Source organism: Lemur catta, chromosome 7 (genome assembly GCF_020740605.2).
Source record: "Lemur catta isolate mLemCat1 chromosome 7, mLemCat1.pri, whole genome shotgun sequence".
Lineage (NCBI taxonomy): Eukaryota > Metazoa > Chordata > Mammalia > Primates > Lemuridae > Lemur > Lemur catta.
Genome location: NC_059134.1, coordinates 93,666,565 through 93,682,975, shown reverse-complemented (window position 1 = coordinate 93,682,975; position 16,411 = coordinate 93,666,565). Strand labels below are relative to the sequence as shown.

General features: G+C 40.5%; 1 protein-coding gene across 6 annotated transcripts in view; it reads left to right on the top strand.

Moving 5' to 3' along the window:
* The first annotated feature begins 5,796 nt into the window (after positions 1–5,796).
* Positions 5,797–16,411, top strand: part of AMBRA1 (autophagy and beclin 1 regulator 1) — a 175,906-nt gene continuing 165,291 nt past the window's right edge. For all 6 annotated transcript variants that reach the window (XM_045557939.1, XM_045557938.1, XM_045557937.1 and 3 more), the window contains exon 1: positions 5,797–6,087. The gene's annotated coding sequence lies outside the window, so the exon portion shown is untranslated. The remainder of the gene's footprint in view (positions 6,088–16,411) is intronic.

Sequence of the window (16,411 nt, the reverse complement as noted above, 5' to 3'; positions counted from 1 at the left end):
TCTTTTTAAGTCTCTTGATTTGTGTTTTATTCCCATAAAGTTTTGATTTTTTTCTTTTAATTACCACAGTTATCCAAGTAGTAATAAAGCTTTGATTCGATTATGCATATTGCATCAAGAAAGAGTTACTGCCAATCATGTATCATAAGTGGCAAGGTGAAGTATGATCATGGAAAGTGCCTAGTGCCTCGCATTTTAGCCTTACATAACTGCATTTAAGGAAAATTGGGGTTTTTCACAACTTAACTCACTAGATGGTGACATGAAGAGTGAGTGGGAGGGACAGTCTTGGAGAGATTTCAAAAACAATTTCAAGTCTGTTTATTTGCACACCAAGGATAATCTAAGTGCTGAACTAACTGAATATTGGCTTGGAGTGTTTTTCACTGGGAGAATATTATTCTCTAATAATCCCACGAGGTAACTCTTTGAATCTATACATTTATCTCCTTTCGGCTTGTATTTTTACAGGCCAGGATTTTTTCAGTCCATAGTTACACTTTCCCCAAAATGATTTAGGGAAGGATCAGGGTCTGTTTGCCCACAGGGGCTTTTTGTAAGTGTCTCAGAAGTCTTCCCTCTTTGAGGTTCTTAGTGTGGATTTATAGCTTTTTTCTGGCATGGTTTTGGGAAGGAGTCAAGGATTTTGCCTGTCTTACGTAAGCCTCATCTTCCCATAGATAACTCCATCTGGCCAGCAAAGGAATTTTCCAGATTTACCCTTAGCTGTTTCAAGATAGCAAGGTCCCAGAATATATCAAGTGAAAACAATATTGGGTCATCACTGGTTTACTAATTCCAAATTATACAAAAGAGGGACCATAAACATTTTTGGTTTAAATGACCTGAATAGGGATGAAGCTGCTTTCCTGCCCTTTGGAATGTAAAGAATCTACAGCAAGTTACTCTAATTTAGGGATAAAAAACAAGACATAATTCTAATGGGGTCATGTAGTGAAGACATACAAGAGGTGAGTAGGCTGGGTGCAGTGGCTCACACCTGTAATCTTAGCACTCTGGGAGGATGAGGTGGGTGGATCACTTGAGGTCACGAGTTTGAGACCAGCCTGAACAACAGTGAGACCCCACTCTCTACTAAAAAAAGAAAAATTAGCTGGGTGTGGTGGCATACGCCAGTAGTCCCAGCTACTGGGGAGGCTGAGGCAGGCGGATTGCTTGAGCCCAGGAGTTGGAGGTTGCAGTGAGTTATGATGATGCCACTACACTCTACCCAGGGCAACAGTGAGACTCTGTCTCAAAGAAAAAAAAAAAAAGAAAGAAAGAAAGAAAAAAGGTGGGTAAGAGTGAACTCTAGGCTGCACAGAAAATAGACATACTAAGATTTTATCTGAGACAAACTGAAAACAGCTCAAAGACTGAGATTCAGAGTGACTTTCCCTGGCAATGGAGGGGAAGTTAGAATGAGACAAGAAAATAAGAAATCAAAGGATTTTACCATTGCACACACACATGCCTTTAGGGCCCATTTTGCTTTCTAGATCCTGCCAAGATTTTACAAAATTGTTCTGGGTATGAGAAATCTCAGATTCAGAATTAAGACTTTGTTAATTATAAGAATGGCAATGCAGGAAGGAAGGGAAACACCAGTTTCCTAGCACTGGGGACACACCAGTTTCCTAACACATAAAATTCACAGGTTTTTAAAAATTATTTTACGTGACTACAACGTAAGGCTCCCCTTAGTGATGATCAGATAGGAAAGATGAGATCTCTGGATACTAAACAGGAGGAAAAAAATAGACTTTGAAATCATAAGTTAGCAAATTTTAAGAAGGGGTCTCCCTGTTTGTCCAGTAAAGCATTAAGGATCTATTATTCTGTTGACATGTTAACTTTGTCTTACCCTTGCATATACTGCTGTCTTTTTTATAAAAGGGCTGATTTCTTTGTCATTTTAGAGACTTAAAATGTTCATATATTTCAATCTATTGATAAATTCAATCACTGGAAATTTATCCTATATAAATAATTCCAAAGGGGAGAGCCTCCTATCGTACTTCTGTCAGTGGCTTCCTGCTATTCTGGGATCTTTCCTCATCCCTGGGCTGCTCCTACATCACTAGATTGCTTCTACCTTTACCATTCTAGCCTAAAGTACATTAGCCCACAGCACAGTAAGAACAGGCTATAAAAGAACAGAACAGAAATGCAACAGCAAAATCTACAACTGGCGTATCATTTTGGCTGCTCAAGGCCCCCAATCCCTCTTCCTGGACTTCCTAATACGATGACTCATGTACTGCTACAAAGTTATTTCACCCTAGGTTGAAGCCTGATTTCTACTACCCAGAACCCAAGATAAGGAACATAGTCTCTTCCCCCCTATCCTATCCCCTTCCTCCTTTACTCTTCTTTCTAGGCAATTCTCCTAGGCCAGGGTGCCCTAATCCTCTTTTTCTGGTTCAATTTCTCCAAATTCTTTCCATGTGATTGACAGTGGCAAGGTCTATTCTTTTTTTTTTTTTTTTGGAGACAGAGTCTTACTCTGTCACCCAAACTAGAGTTCAGTGGCATCATCATAGTTCACTGCAACTTCACACTCCTGGGTTCAAACGATCCTCCTGCCTCAATCTCCCCAGTAGCTAGTACTACAGGTGAGCACCATAATGTCCAGCTAATTTTTCTATTTTTAGTAATGACGGGGTCTTGCTCTTGCTCAGGCTGGTCTCAAACTCCTAAGGTCCATTCTTAGAGTGACCAACCGCCCCAGTTTGCCCATGTCTGTCACAGTTTTAGCACGGAAAGTCAGGTGTCCTGGAAAACCCCTCAGTCCTGGGCAAACTGGAATGATCGGTCGGCATACTTTAGGGAAGCAACATCCTACCTTTATGGGAGTGGCTTCACCAGGAGAATCCTACCAGAATACAGTGATCAACATTAGGCCAGGTGTGGTGTAATCCCAGTGACTCTGGAGGCTGAGGCAGGAGAATTGCTTGAGCCTGGGAATTCGAGTGAGCTATGATTGGGCCACTGTATTCCAGCCTGGGCGACAGAGTGAGACTCTGTCTCAAAAGAAAAAAAAAAAGGACATTGTCTCTAAAAACAAACAAACAATCCCAATCAATACACTAATGAGTTCTTGAGGCTTAACACCAATATGTAGGACATCAGGGGTACAATCTAGAATGACCTTTACTTTTGCCTGCCACCTTTTTTGCAGTTCTTCCTCAGTGTGAAGAGATTCCTGTAGGTTTGATAGTTTCAACTCCTGATCTCTTGTGAGCCCCTCTTCAATCCAAGTAGTTTTCCATAAGAACAAACAGTAGTTTGCTGTCACATTGAAGCTTAAATCCACATTTAAAAAGAAACAATTCTCTAAAGGAAATTTGTCTGTAGAGATGCAACTGTAGAATAAGCCACCTTTTCCATGGTCTCATGGAGTAGTCTAGCCTCAGCTTCTCAAATATCTTCATTTTCAGATGATTTTAGATGAATATTTGCATAACTTTGAGGTATTTTTCTCAAAAGTCTCCAGCTTTTGAAAAACTGAAAGCTTCTTACAGCCTTGAAATTAGTTTCTTTAGCTTTTTGCACTGCAATCAAGATTTCAAAATAATATAGTTATTTGGGTCACATTTGAATGAAGGCTTTAGCTCTAGGCACTAGGCCTCACAATCCTCTCCGCGAAGGCAGCTTTTCTGAAATATGTATTCTGGGAGTGGAAACTCAGCCTTGCAAGACAACAGAGGAAAGTCTATTTTCCCATTCTTTACCTGGTTCCAGGAATGTGGCAGACTGCTTTTATTGTTGTTAGCTAGTATCCATTTGCCCAGGATAAAGACTAATTCCCAGTTTTTTTTTGTTTTTGCAGTTAGGTGGGGTTATGTAACTAAATTCTTTTTTCCCCCCACAATACTGAGTAGGTCTGTGGGATGTAAATGGAAGCGTCCTCTGCTATTTTCAAGATGTATTCTTTTTCTCTAGAGAATCCTTAATAAAACAAACAAACAAACAAACAAACAAAAAGATGTATCCTTGTGGCTAGGAGACATGGCTTTTCTCTTTCCAGCATTGGTGGTTAGAATATGGACATGATGGTTGGAGCTTGAGCAGCTGTCTTGGACCCAAGGTGAAACCACTTAGTGAAGATGGCAAATCAACAAGATAGAAAGAAGCCTGGTCCTTGACACTGAACAGCCACACCTTACCCTAGGCTGTACATCTCTGGATTTCTTTTTTCTTTCCTTTTTCTTTTCTTTCTTTTCCTTCTTTCTTTCTTTTCTTTCTTTCTTTCTTTCTTTCTTTCTTTCTTTCTTTCTTTCTTTCTTTCTTTCTTTCTTTCTTTCTTTCTTTCTCTCTCTCTCTCTCTCTTTCCTTTCTTTCTTTCTTTCTTTCTTTCTTTCTTTCTTTCTTTCTTTCTTTCTTTCTTTCTTTCTTTCTTTCTTTCTTTTTCTTTCTTTCTTTCCTTCTTTTCTTTCCTTCCTTCTTTCCTTCCTTCCTTCCTTCCTTTCTTTTTTTTTTTTTTTGAGACAGAGTATCACTCTGTTGCCTGGGCTAGAGTGCCATGGTGTCAGCCTAGCTCACAGCAACCTCAAACTCCTCAGCTCAAGCGATCCTACTGTCTCAGCCTCCCAAATAGCTGGGATTACAGGCACATGCCACCATGTCCTGCTAATTTTTTATATTTTTAGCAGAGACGGGGGCTTGCTCTTGCTCAGGCTGATCTTAAACTCCTGACCTCAAGCAATCCTCCTGCCTTGGCCTCCCACAGTGCTAGGATTACAGGCATGAGCCACCACGCCCGGCCAACTATTAAAGACTTTAATAGCTAAATGACTTGAAACAAAGCAACACTATTGCATCTCTGCTTGAATTAAGCTTTTAAAAATTCTTTATGGAGCTGGGTGTGGTGGCAGGTCCCTGTAATCCTAGCTACTTGGGAGTCTGAGGCAAGAAGGTGGCCTGAGCCCAGGAGTTTGAGGCTGTAGTGAGGTATGGTTACACCGCTGAATTCCAGCCTGGGGAGCAGAATGAGACCCTGTCTTTAACAACAACAAAAAAATTCTGTATGGATATTTCCAAGAACTGCATTGTAACATGAAAAATTAAAATTTTGTGTTTTTATTTATTTAGAGACAGCGTCTTGCTCTGTTGCCCAGGCTGGAGTGCAGTGGTGTGATCATAGCTTACTGTAAGCTCAAATACATGGGCTCAAGTGATCCTCCTGCCTCAGCCTCTGAAGTAGCTGGGAGTACAGGCACACATCAACATGCCTGGCTAATTTCTTTTTAGTTATTTATTTTTAATTTTTTTTTGGTAGAGACGGGGTCTTGCGTTGTTGCCCAGGCTAGTCTGGAACTCCTGGCCTCAAGTGATCCTCCCACCTTGGCCTATCAAAGTGGGTTTACACACGGGAGCCACCGCGCCCAGCCAAAATTGGAGGTTTTGCAGAGATTGTTCACTCTGTTCCTCAGTCTGGATTCTCTTTCATTCTCTGTTTCTTTGTAATCTTTCATTCACCTCACTGTTCTGTGTTCTGTGTTCTGTGAGGAAAGTAAGGCTCAAATGAGATGACGTGATTCGCTCCATTGGGATAAACGGTGTTGGGAATCCATAACGAAGCCGCTGAACTATAGTTAGTCAACAAGTGTTACTGCATTATGATAGATTCTTCAACACGCTCAAGAAAAACTTCAGTTCTCTAAATAACTTTAACAGCCGGCAGCCGACAAGGAAAATGGCAGAAACACAGGCTCTCTTACTCCAGGGTTTATCATCTGGGTTTGTTTGTTTATGCCTTGAACACGAGCCTGACCTGGCGTTGGCGCTGAGCTGTTTTTCGGCCTTCGACTATGGTTCCTTGAGCGACTGCTAGGGCGCTCCTCCTTTGATGTCTGGGGCGTTCGTTTATTCGGTGATCTTTGCGTCGTCTTCTTGGTTGATGTCTCCTGAGCAGCGGCGGCGCCGGGTCTAGGGCTGAGTTATCCGCGAGGCCCCGCGCTCCGGCCGCTTTCTCCCGCCGGTCGGTGGAGCGGACTCCTTGCTTTCTTCCTCCCTCTTCCTTCCTTCTCTCTGTGGCTCACCTCGCCCACCGGGCTGCAAACAAAGCTCACGTCCGCCTTGCAGGTAGGCCCGGCAGGAGCCTGGGAGGCCCGGCCCGGCATCCTTTCGCCGCGGGGTTGAGAAGACCTTGGCGCCGGCGGGTGGGCAAGCGGGCCGGCCGCCGAGACACAGCCAGAGGAGGGGCTACCGGGGAGCATTCAGGGGCGCGGCCGGAGGGGCAGCCCGGAACTCAGGGAGAAGCCGGAAGGAGAGAGAGATGCTGGGGCTGCCCGGTGTGGTTCGGTAGGGAGGGGATGTTGGGTCTTGGGCGGGTGTTGGCACCCCCAGTGTGTGGGGAAAATCACTTTCCAGTGCCTGATAGAGCTTTGCGCGCTTTGACCCTCCTCCCTTTCTCCTTTTTCCACTCCTAAGGCTCCGGGTGTCATGGCGCAATTGCACTGGGGACCCCCACTGAGTCCGGCCTTTGAAAGGACCTTTGAGTAGGTGGAGGCGTATGGAACCAGGCCCTCCGGCTTCTTTGAGCGAAGTGTCATGTTCTCACCTTTTTTGGGTAGGGAAACTGAGGCTGAGGTCTGGGACGTGACTTTTCCCCATATCCCTCCCCGACAGATCATTAAATGCACTGTAAGCCACTTTTTGTCATTTACCAGTTCACTTTCCCCTCCATTTTATCAGTCACTTTATGCACAGTAATTTGTCGTTTGATTTCCTGTGATCCCTCTTTCTTAGAAATAGAGTCTGTTACTGGAGGCTCCAGAAGTAAAGGTACCATGTGACCTTTTGGCTGGTTTTGCTTTTCAGAATTTATCATTTTAGTGAAAGTAGCAACGACAGTTTCTTTTTGTTTCTTGTTAATTTTGTTGTCCAGTTTGTTTCCTGGTTGATTCTGATTTCTCCTTCTCCTCAGCCTCTTTGAAAATCTTTCAGCTATAGTGTTTGTAGTCAGTGTCTGATGGTCAAGATTTTTGAAGTCAAATGCTTGTCCTGTGAGGATCTGTTTCCTGGGGAGTATCCAAAGGAAACCCAAGGAGTTTAAATTGAAGGTTAACGTTTTGGGAACTCCATTATGTTTCCCTTTCCTTTCCCAACTTGGAAACTTTGGGGACTAAGTGTTCTTATTCATTTTATTTTCATCGGATTCAGTGTCATGATCCTAGGCATGATCCATGTTCTCAGAAAGGGATTAATTAAGAGCCACCAGACTATCTTTATGGAGAATCTAGATTGGGAAGTTAAGGTAAGAATGTGTATTATCTGGAAAAGTTTTTATGGTAGGAGAGAATGTATATCAGGAAAGAATTTAGAGAGGGAAGTGACATTGTCCACTGGGGATTTTTTTTTTTTTTTAGGCAGAGTCTCACTTTGTTGCTAGAGTGCCGTGGCATCAGCCTAGCTCACAGCAACCTCAAACTCCTGGGCTCAGGAAACCCTCCTGCCTCAGCCTCCTGAGTATCTGGGACTACAGGCATGCACCATCATGCCTGGCTAATTTTTTTTTTTTTTTAGTTGCCCAGCTAGTTTTTTTTTTTTCTTTCCATTTTTAGTACAGACAGGGTCTCCTTCTTGCTCAGGCTGGTCTCCAACTCCTGACCTCAAGCAATCCTTCCTCCTTGACCTCCCAGAGTGCTAGGATTACAGGTCTGAGCCACCACGCCCAGCCTTGTCCACTGGGAATTGATAGGTTCTGCATAGAATTGAGAGTTGCAAGGAGTATCAGTGCCTCCTCATGATGCTAAATAATAGATGGAGATTGCTTTGGGATGTCATGAAGAAATCTTAGTGTTATGTTTCTGTAGGAAATGGCAGAAGTTTAAGTTGAATTGAAGCAGACAACGAATTTGGTGGTGGTGGTGGGAAGTTATAGGAACTTACAGTTATCAGCTTCTTCCATGTTTTATGATAGAAGTTTACTCATCTTTTTTATTTTTGTTTTTTTGTTTTTGAGTCTGAGTCTCTCTCTGTTGCCCAGGCTAGAGAACAGTGGCATCATCATAGCTCTCTGCAACCTTAAACAAACTACTTGGCTCAAGTGATCCTCCTGCTTCATTCAGCCTCCCAAGTAGCTGGAACTATAGGTGTGCGCCACTAATTTTTGTATTTTTGGTAGAGAGGGGGTCTCACTGTGTTGCCCAGGCTGGTCTGGAACTCCCGGCCTCAAGTGATCCTCTTGCCACAGCCTCCCAAAGTGCTGGGATTACAGGTGTGAGACATTGCACCCAGCCTTATTCACCTTTTAACTTAACTTGGTTAAATCCTGTGGTATTCTGTCAATGTCAGATTAGGCTCTTCTGGTTCAGAATGTGACTGAATTCTACCTTATCTTTTAGTAGGAAAATTCTTGGGAATTATTAAAGATGTGAACTTCTTTGAATGTCTTCTAGTACTTGGCCTGGAACAGTTGTATGTGTCAGCTGAAAAAGATTAGTTACGTATATCACTTGAAAACAGTTGGTTATTTTTATTAATAGAGTAGTAACTTACATGTTTATAGTAGATAATTTTCAAAATATTTTCAGTATGTGTTAGGAAACTAATGAAATTTTGTTCTTTTGATCTTGTTCCTTTATGCTGCTTATTAGTACTGAATCTAGACATTTATGGTTCTTAAGTATCTTTTTGAGTGTTCACAGTTTAGGTTGACAGTTTTTCTCACTATTCCCATTTTTCTCACTCTTAAAAGAATTAGAGTAAAAGTTTTGTTGTTAGCACACTGCGGTCTCTTTTTCTAAGATATATCTCAGCCTTGATAGAGTTATTTTGGAATGGGATGCATATTTTTTTGCCCAGTGGTTTGGTTTACCAAAAAAAAAAAAACTTAAGTTCCTTTAATCATAGTCATTCTTGTTTCTTTCTCCAATTGTTCCTCATAAACCCAAGAGAGCTTTCAGTTTCTTGTCATAATTTTGTTTATACAGAAGTGCTATAGTACGGCCTGTGCTGTGGTTTGGAGTAATTTATATTTTATCTTTTCAAGCTCCCTCTCCCCCCCAAGTTAATTAGATCTATGTTTTCTTTTACAAAGCTAAAATTAATTACTGATAGATAAAAATTTTGTGATCAGTTATTGTTAGAATGTATTTATATGCCCATTATATTATGTGGCAGCCTGCCAATGTAATGTAAGAAGGAAATAGATTAAGTAATCAGGAGATCTAGGTTTAAACAGTAGGCTTACCAGTTTTCTGAGAAATTGGATACAAATTATTTAAGGAGACTATAGGGAAGGCTTCTATCCTTTAATGAGCATTTACTGTGTCATGTTCTTTAGATATGTTATTTAACACTCATAACAGTCCTTTCCCCGTAGGAAATAATAATCTATTTTCTCCACTTTTCTACTGAAGCTCAAAGAGACCAGTTAATTTGACCACACAGCAGGTACGTAGCAGAGATTCAACTCTAAGGCTTTGAATGTTTTTCTGAGTCTATATTTAAAAAATGGAAAATATACATCTATCATAATATTTTGCTGAGAAAAAGTATGTGAAACTTGCTTTAAAAAGATAAAGTTCTCTCCAAATGTTAACTTCTATGCTGTCTCAAAGCAACAATGAATAGTAGTCATCTAGGTTCTTAGGCAACCTGCTACTTTCAAGGCAGCATTATGTCAGACAATCATGGAGGACAGGTGAACAAACACTAAACCAGCCCTGAAAGAGCTTACTAACATGCATGTGAAAAGGCGTAAGTGCTTGGAAGTGCTAGTGAAAGATGAGTTGTAGGTGCTGCATGTTTAGTTAGGATAAGGCTGAGGATATTTACAGCTTCTCTTCCAGTTAGTCCTGGTTTGTGTATTTGTAGATTAGTAAGTGTTTATCTTTTCTAACTTGTTTTCTGTTTCTTCCTCTGCCCTTAGGCTTGATACTTTCCACATCTCTACCTAAATTTTCTTCTTTCTTCGTTGTGTATTGTTCTGTTACTGTGTTTTTTACATTTTTTTTCTGAGGTATGAAATACTCCTATCAGACCTTTTGGAGCTGTTTCTTGATTGTGACTCTGTTTCAATTGTTACCTTTTCAAACTTTTGTTCATCTAGTAAATATTTATTGAAGGCTCATGAGATGCTGGGATACAAAGGTAGACATAGATGTTTTTACCCTTATGAGGTTTATTCCAGTGGGGAGTATAATTGACCAGATATGTGTAATATTGAAGTTTAGGATGAAATAAGTGCTTGAAGGAAATAAACAAGGGCTGACAGAAAGAGGTAGAAGGTAGTAAAGTGAGCACTGGGTATTCCCAGGGATCGGAGCCTTCAGTCATGGCATCCTTAATCCCCTTGAAAAGTTGCAATCACAATATTATGATTCTATAAATTAAAGTTCTCCTGCTGCCATCCAAAGTCTTCATTTAAGATTGCTACACTGGCTGTGGTGGTGCATACCTGTAGTCCCAGCTGAGGCAGGAGGATGGCAGGAGTTTGAGGCTGCAGTAAGCTATGATCATACCATTGTACTCCAGCATTTAATGTATGACATTGGATTTGGCATAGTAAAGGATAACTGTGACTTAAAAGTAACCAGTATGCTTGACTAATGAGTTTAATTTTTTACTTCTCATGTGATCTGAATTTAATTAGTTCTCATTTATTAATTTTTTTCCAAGTTAAATATTCTTTGGAAGTTGAGTTCAATGAATTTGATTGCTGGATACATGCCTTCAGGTACATTTGTAGGCAGGAGTAAGTTGAAGTACTTAGTCTTATATTAGGAGATAGACTTAAGAGAATTGTGAAATTGAGAGGAAAAATGTAGGCCATTGCTGAGTATGTATAAAATAATACCTACTGTCTTTTTTGGTGCATTTCTTCCAAGAAATTAAGAGTAGTTTGCAAACTTTTTTTTTACTACTGCTTATTAGAATTATGTTTCTACCTGTGGAATGAACTGAGGCAACTTTCACCTTTTACGATTTCATCATTTATTTCTACTCCCCAGGAGAAAACATATATTCTCCTATGGGCCAAAAATACTGGGTTTTAGGTATATATACCTATAAAATAATCAACCATTTGAAATTTTGCTGAGTGGGAGAGGATTAATATGCATGTTTGATTTGGGGAGCGAATTGGAGTATTTTAGTCTAGGTGACCAGTGAAAACAGGGCAGAAAAATATCTCTTCCCAAACATTTAAATAGTAGCATGGTGGCACTGACTCTGGAGCCAGGTGGCCTGGGTTCAAATTCCAGTGCCACTGCTTACTACCTCTGCAACTTGGGAAAGTTACTTACTCTCTGTGCCTCTCCTCATCTATAAAATATCTCATAGTTGTAGTAAGAATTAAACGAGTTAATATATGGCCAGATGTAGTGGCTCACTATGGGAGGATCACTTGAGGCTAGGAGTTCAAGACCAGCCTGACTAACATAGCGAGACCTCATCTCCACAAAAAATAGAACAATCAGCTGGGCATAGTGGCATACGCCCACAGTCCCAGCTGCCCAGGAGGCTGAGACAGGAGGATTGCTTGAGCTTGGGAGTTTGAGATTGCAGTGAGCTATGATGATGCCACTGCACTCTCTAGACTGGGCGGCAGAGTGAGACCCTGTGTCAAAAAAAAAAAAAAGGAGTTAATATGTGTAAAGCATTTAGAGCAGCACAGTTTTATATATGCCAGCTTTTATTATCAACATTATTATTATAACAAATTAAAGATTATGTATGTTTTCTAAAAGCAGAAATAATAGTGATGTGTAGGTTAAAATTTAGATACTTTTGAGAAAACCTTAATAGGAAATAGTAGGTTAAAACAGCATATTTGTCCCTCTTTCCCCTCAGTGTTCTTCCAATTAAAATAAAAGGTTCAAATCCTAGCTAGGGGGGATAAAAGTAAAAAGATGGGTCTTTATATTTATTTATTTTTAAATTTTTAACTATTATTTATTTTTACATACATGTAGAGAGAGAGAAAAGAGAGACTGGCTTCTCACTCTGTTACTCAGGCTGGAGTGCAGTGGTATAATCGTAGCTCACTGCAGGCTCAAGTGATCCTCCAGCCTCAGCTTCTCAGGTAGCTAGGAGTACAGGTACACCCCATCACACCTGGCTTATTTTTTTAAAAAATGTTTTTATAGAGACAGGGTGTTGTGATATGGTGCCCAGGCTGGTCTTGAACTCCTAGGCTCAAGCAGTCCTTCTGCCTTGACCTCTCAAAGTGCTGGGATTACAGGTGTGAGCCACCATACCCAGCTTGTTTTTTAAAATTGTATGAGGATGAGTCTTTACTGGGAACCAGAAGCCTAGAAAGCAATAGTATCTGAAACTGAGTTCCAAATATAAGATAGATGGCAAATTTTTGAGGATTCTGTAATATATATAGCAAAACAAGCTAGAGGTATTTTAGGAACAGAAAAGCATTTCTTTGCAAAACAGGTAGAAAATGTCTAAGCAAGCATTTGCATTTTACTATCTATTTGAACTGATTGGTGCTTGAAGGATTTGTAAGAAGTTGATTAATGGAATGGAAAAGAATGATATTTAGGGAAAAATGAAAGCTACCAAATCACCTTGGGTAAACCTTCAGAAGAGTAAACATATTTGTTACATAGTGGTAAGGGCTAAGAATCGAATAGAGGTAGATTTTTTGTTTTTCCTTCTTTTTTTTTTGAGACAGAGTCTCACTCTGTTGCCCGGGCCAGAGTGCTGTGGTGTCAGCCTAACTCACAGCAACCTCAAACTCCTGGGCTTAAGCGATCCTCCTGCCTCAGACTCCCAAGTAGCCGGGACTACAGACGTGCACCACCATGCCTGGCCCATTTTTTTTTCTATATATTTTTAGTTCTCCAGCTAATTTCTTTCTATTTTTAGTAGAGACGGGGTCTCACTCTTGCTCAGGCTGCTCTCAAACTCCTGACTTTGAGCGATCCCCCCTGCCTTGACCTCCCAGAGTGCTAGGATTACAGGTGTGAGCCACTGCACCTGGCCCCTTTGCTTTTTTTTTTTGAGACAGGGTCTTGCTCCATTGCCTGGGCTAGAGTGCAGTGGCACCATCACAGCTCACGGCAACCTCAAACTCCTGGGCTCAAACGATCGTCTTGCCTCAGCCTCCGAAGTAGCTGGGATTACAGGCACGTACCACCATGCGTGGCTAATTTTTAAAATTTTTTTGTAGAGACAAAGTCTCACTGTGTTGCCCAGGCTGGTCTCCAATTTCTGGCTTCAGGCACTCTCTTGCCTTGGCCTGACAAAGTGCTAGGATTATAGGCGTGAGCTACTGCACCCGGCCTGGGTTAGTTTTTTATTACTCTTTATCCTTTCATGCCATTATAATTGTGAATTGCTTCAGTGTTTTTAACTATCTGATTATGTTTTGTCTAAATCTCTTTAATATTCTCCGTCTTTCATTTGAAAAATCTAATGATTATAGCAGTCTATATTTTTCAGTCATTCATTTGGTAAATGTTTGTTGAAGGTCTACAGTAGGTGGTGAGGATAACATAATATTGTTTGTTACCTACTGTGGGTTTTTTTTTTTTTTGAGGTATGAAATATTCCTGTGAGAGCTTTCATAACTATTTCTTGATTGTGACTCTGTATTTCAGCCCTTACCTTTTCAGATACTTGTTTATATAGCAAATGTTGGTTCTAAACAGAACCAGCATTTATTGAGTGCTTTGTGCCACATACTGTAGTGTTTTGCCTCATTGATTTTTTTCATTTCAACCTTATGATGTAGGTACTCTTATTCTACCCATTGTATAGATGTGGCAATTGTGGCTTAGAGAGGTTAAGCAATTTGCTCAAGGTATGTAGCTAGCAAGTGGCAGAACCAGGATTTGAGTCCAAGCAGCCTGTCTCCATGGTCCCCTGCTCTTAATCCCTGAATTATACTGATTCTAAACTACTATAAACAATTCTACAGTCTCTAAACTACTAAGTCACTATCCTAAGATTAGAGTGAAAAAAATAGATGTCTGTTCCCTTAATAGAGATTATAGTTTAGAGGAGAGAGAGACAGTAAACAAATAATTACACCAATAAATTGCAACGCGTGTTAAATCCTGTGATGGAAAAGTAGAAAAGAGACTGTAGTAGGGGAACCTGAATAACTTATTTATTTATTTTTAAGAGACAGGGTCTCACCATGTTGCCCAGGTTGACATTGAGCTCCTGAGCTCAAGTGATCCTCTGTCCCCAGCCTCTCGAGTGGCTGGAACTACAGGTACCTTCCCAGCTAATGTTTTATTTTCTATTTTTTTTGTAGAGATGGGATCTCACTATGTTGCCCAGGCTGGTCTCAAATTCCTGGCCTCAAGTGATCCTTCCTCCTTAGCCTACCAAAGTACTGAGATTATAGCGTGAGCTACCAAGTCCAGTGATGATGGTTTAGATTAGGCTGTAGGCAGTGGAAATGGAGAGAAGTAGAAAGCTTCAGTATATATTTCAGAATTAGGACAAGCAAGACTTAATGATGGATTGGATGTGTGGGAAGAGGGAGGTGTCAAGTATGATCCCAGATTTCTGGCATGAACATCTGGGTAGATGAAGGTGCCATTTCTGAGATGGAAACATTGGAGGAGGAGCAGATTTTGACTAGAGTTGAGGAGCGGAATGAAGACCTCAATTTTAGTCATGCTAAGTGTGAGATGTCTGTGAAAACATACAAGTGTGGATATCAAGTAAGCAGTCTTTGGGCTGATTCACAAAAGTGGCACTGGAGATAAATCTGGATGATATTGGTATATAGATGGTATTTACAGCCAAGGAAAATGGATGAGATCGCCTAGAGAAAAAGTATAGAGTAAGAGGAGAAGAGTGCTCAGGATCAAGCTCCAAGGAATTTAAGAGAAAATCCAAGAGGTTGTGTTATTATAGAAACCAAGAGAGGAGCATGTTTCAAGAAGGAAGCAGTCACTGTATTTTGTTGGATTTATCAACACAGAGATCATTGATGATTATAGCAAAAACAGTGTTGGAGGAATGTGAGGCCAGAAATCAGACTGAATTGAGTTTAAGGAGTCGGAAAAGAGATGGTCTGTGTATTTTGATTATTAGCATGTCTGTTGCTCCTGAAGAACTAATACTGATAAAACACGAAGATAGGAACCAACCATACCTTTCCATTCTTGTGTTCTTGGCTGCTTAGCCTTGTTGTCTTGCTAGAAGGTTGTATTTAAGGAAAAAGAGCCAAGGGTATGAGGATATTTGCAAAATGGTGAGAATCATGATTCTCATGGTCTTTGTATATTGGCCTTGGAGGTTAAGGATTTATTTACTTTATGTACTTTTATTTTTATTTTATTTTATTTTTTTTGAGACAGAGTCTTGCTCTGTCACCTTGGGTAGAGTGCAATGGTGTAATTGTAGCTCACTGCAACTTCAAACTCCTGGGCTCAAGGGATCTTCCTGCCTCAGCCTTCCAAGTAGCTGTGACTACAGGTGCATGCTACCACACCCACCTGAGTTTTCTAATTTTTTGTAGAGATGAGGCTCAGGCTGATCTTGAACTCCTGAGTTCAAGCGATCCTCCCATCTTGGCTTCCCAGAGTGTTGGTTTATAGGCATGAGCCTCCATTCCAGCCTACTTCATGTACTTTTAAACTTTGCTATCTTTAGCTTTTCTTTTTTCACCTCCTTACTGAATGGATCTTTTTTTGTTTTGTTTTGTCTTTTAACTTTTTATTTTTAATTATTATGGGTACATAATAGTTATATCTTTATAGGGCACATATGATGTTTCAATATAGGCATACAGTGTGAATTAATCAAATCAGGGTAATTGGGATATTCATCACCTCAGGCATTTAATGTTTCTTTGTATTTTTTTTTGGAAATTTTTTTTTATTTCAGCTCATCATGGGGGTACATAAGTTCAGGTTATATACAATGTCCATGTCCTGCCCATCCCCCCGAGTCAGAGCCTCAAGCGTGTCCATTCACCAGACAGTTCGCCTGGCACTCACCTTGTAGTCGTACCTCCATCCCCTCCCCCCACCCCCCACCTCCCCGAGTCTGCACCCTCAAGCATGATAATGTTTCTTTGTATTAGGAGCATTCCAGTTTCATTCTTTTGGTTATTTTAAAGTATACCCTGACTTATTGTTTGGGTCTTCATATTTTGGTATTATTAGCTGTTAAAGTTCATTCCTTCTTGGTTTCCTTTGGTCATTATTGCTATAGTAAATCAGCTGGGGTGCTTGGTTAATTTCTTTATTCATTCATTTATTGGCTCTTCTTCCATGTAGTGTACTATAGAATTGTGACAAAGCTCTACACTTTATTTTCCATTTGTTTTGTCATTTATATATTCTTTTTTTTTTTTTAATGTTAAAGAGATTTATTCTAAGCCAAATTTGAGGACCATGACCCGGAGCCACACCCAAGAATCCTTGAGCAAGTGGACTCCATATATTCTTTGTCTGGAGTCTAATTAGCTATATTGAGGTAA